Source organism: Pteropus alecto, unplaced genomic scaffold, assembly GCF_000325575.1.
Source record: "Pteropus alecto unplaced genomic scaffold, ASM32557v1 scaffold95, whole genome shotgun sequence".
Taxonomy (NCBI): domain Eukaryota; kingdom Metazoa; phylum Chordata; class Mammalia; order Chiroptera; family Pteropodidae; genus Pteropus; species Pteropus alecto.
The window spans coordinates 15,648,315-15,651,616 of NW_006441071.1; positions in this window are offsets into that span (position 1 = coordinate 15,648,315).

Below are 3,302 nucleotides of genomic sequence, written 5' to 3' on the forward strand. Positions count from 1 at the left end.
CTGTGCATTCATTTATTTGCTTGCCACCCAGCTGTTGAGTACCTTGAGTAGTGACATCACTTTTGGAATAAGATCTGCTTCTGAACATAAGCTGGAGCAGCCAAATGAGAGGCTGGTGTTGAGGGGACTGAGAAATTTAGAGATAGAGAAGGAGATGGTCCTTGACAACACAGCGTCATTGGAGAAACTCAGGGATGAAAAGCCAAGCACTTCTCATTTTTTAAGAATCATGTTAAGCTTATGGTCTCGGCTGATCAATATTACTGGAATGAAAGACGCGTGCCTCTCCAGAAAGCTAGCTGCCTATTTCTGGGTTCTGCTGAAGTCTTTGGCTTCTTGATTACAAAGACCTTTTCTTTTCCATTCCATGGCAGAAACGAGGGCATCTGCCCAAGGGAGGAGCCAGGGTGGTCTTGAAGAGTGTTGCTGCATTTCTGGGTCGAAGTGGTGACCTGACTGATTTATCTACCTTGCCTAATTCCTTTGAGGTCCTTGGTAACTGTGGAGCAACCACTACTGACTAAGTTATCATAACACTATCCTCCCCCACCTTTCTCACCTTACCAAAATGGCTATAACATGACGAATCCCTATTAAAGCCTATAAAAATGTTTCTGTTGCAGGTTTTATCAACATAATCTATTAGATCTGAGTGCTGGCCAATGGATCTTTCCCATGCATCTTTTCCTCCAGGGGCTCTGCTCCATGTTAACATTGTCTTTTTGGATCCAGCTAATGGAGCCCCTAGGAACCCCTTGATGAAAATGTAATAGGATTGAGAAATAAACTATTGTAGTCTAAGGTACTTTTTTTAATTAACAAAAAATTTTAATTTTAGTAAATACTTGTAAAATTTACCATCTTAACTATTTTTAAGTATACAGTCGGTAGTGTTAAGTATATTCACATTGCTGTGCAACTGATCTCCAAAACTTTTTCCATTTTGCAAAACTCAGTACACATTAGCTATTAACTTCCAAGCCTCTCCTCCCCCAGCCTCTGACAATCACCATTTCAATTTATGTATCTATGAATTTGACTACTCTAGATCCCTCATAAAAGTTGAATCACACATGATTCGACTTTTTGCTACTGGCTTATTTCACTTAGCTTATCTGCAAAGTTCATCTATGTTGTAGTGTTTGAAAGAATTTTCTTCCTTTTTAAGGCTGAATAATATTTCATTGTAGGTACAGACCACATTTCATTTATCCATCCATCCATTGATGGACGCTTGGGTTCCTCCTTCCTTTACAATTGTGGATAATGCTGTTATGAACATGATGTACAAATATCTTTGAGATTCTGTTTTCCATTCTTTTGAGTATATACCCAGAAGAAGCCACTAAAGTTTTTATGTTGTTCATTTGTATAGCATAACTGATCCTATTATTATAAATATGGCTATTAACTAGCTTAGTGTGCGGGACTGGCAAAATTCACATTACCTTAATATCCATGAATAGCTAAAGACGGATTCGTACTGCTATTTTTTTTAAAAATAACGAGTTAAATATTCATCTTGAGTTACCCAAACCAAGCCTCACCTTTGGGGTACCCGACTCAGCCTCCAAAGAGATGTTTGGAGCCTTGCAAACATGTACCTTTCGGTTAATCAGATATGACTATCAGAAAACTTTTCTTCCTTCTCTAATTCATCCTTCATGCTCTTTTTCTAGTCAAATGTTTATTAACATATGTTTATATCTCTAGTGCCTGGCAATATGGTTGAAATATAACTCCGATTTCTCCCCCAGTATCAAGGATTTTCCTGGGCACTAGGGATGTAAATCTTAAAGGAGGGTTGTTCTAGTCCCAAGGGACATAAATATTAAAGAGGACACACATTGTGCGCGTAATCTCCCATTTGCCCAGGCGGATCCACACTTTACCCTCTCTACTCTGCTCTCTGCCCAGAATAGAGATTCTTTGACCACATCCTGGGGCTCCTTGCCTTCTAGCATGGGTTCAGCCAATAGGCAGCCTTGGCAGAGATTAGAGGGCAGTAGGAGAGTGAGGTTAGGGTACTGATTCCCCTGGCTCTGTCGCTGCATGACTGTCTCAGGCTGCCTATGTCCCTCAAATGAAGGAGGCCCTTTCTATATGACTCTCCTTTAGGCTTTACTAGCTCTAGGTGCTGTAGCGTTCCCTGTGCTTTCCCAACACTCAACTTTCATTTTGGTAAACTGTTCCTTATTAAGTCTTTCTGGAGATTCCCAGTTTGGATGTGTATCTGTTTCCTACTGTGACCCTGACCGATCCACAGCTCCACACTATCAAAACAGTGAAGACAGACAAGTAAAAAATGTGTGTACTATATTGTGACAATAGCTGTCACAAAAAAAAAAGCTGTGGGAGATATTCTGGGTGGGTAAGAGAAAGTTTTTAAAGAACACTGTCCCGTAAGCATCTACTGTGCCCAGAACAAAATACCCAATCTTCGTAGTTTAGAATTCAATTGTTCAAAAAACTGCTCTTTCAAAGCAGTATGTAAATCTAGGACATATTCAGATTTCAAGACACAATTTGTAAAGGAAAATAAAACAAAATAATAGAAATGAAAGTATTATACATGCACTACTGTTTTGCATGAAGGATACATTCCTGAGTGCTATTTAAGTCAGCTTATAAGTGATGCAGATGGCCTCGTCCCTAAGGAGATGCCAGCTTAGCAGTGCACATCAGTAGGGCCTTGTCCGTGAACACTTGAAGACATGATAAGCTTTTGGAGTGACTATTGCCATCTACAATATTTCTACTTGTTGGCTAGTGTTCTGGGCTACAGTGATTTTTATAATGTTCTTGATAATGTCAAAGTTATTCCACTAATCTAATTTCCTGTTGATCTCTTTCCTCTGTTTTCTCAACCATTTCCATATAGATACTTAAAGGCACTGTCAAAGTCACTGTCAAATTTGCATTTTATATCCAGCCTGATTCTCTTCTTGTTTCTTTGTGGCAGGTCCAGTACTACACTGGCAAACATCTTCTCAGCCTTAATAGGCCACAACTAGTTGTTGAAACACAAAGGAATTGGCAGAAAGCTAGGATTTGGCTCAGTACATGCTCACCTCATCCTGCAGCGGGCGCTCTCATCGGCTTGAAAGCATTTACAATGAAATTATTCTTTGGCCAGAAATAATCTGCACTCCTCTGGAACATGGAGGAGTACCCCGGAATGGATTTTTTTTTTTCTATAATAAATATCTTAATTAAGGAAAATATTTCAGAAAGCACATCCAATCAGGACTGCATTGTGGCTAGTAACGGGGATATATATGTTGCAGGAATTTACTGGGGGA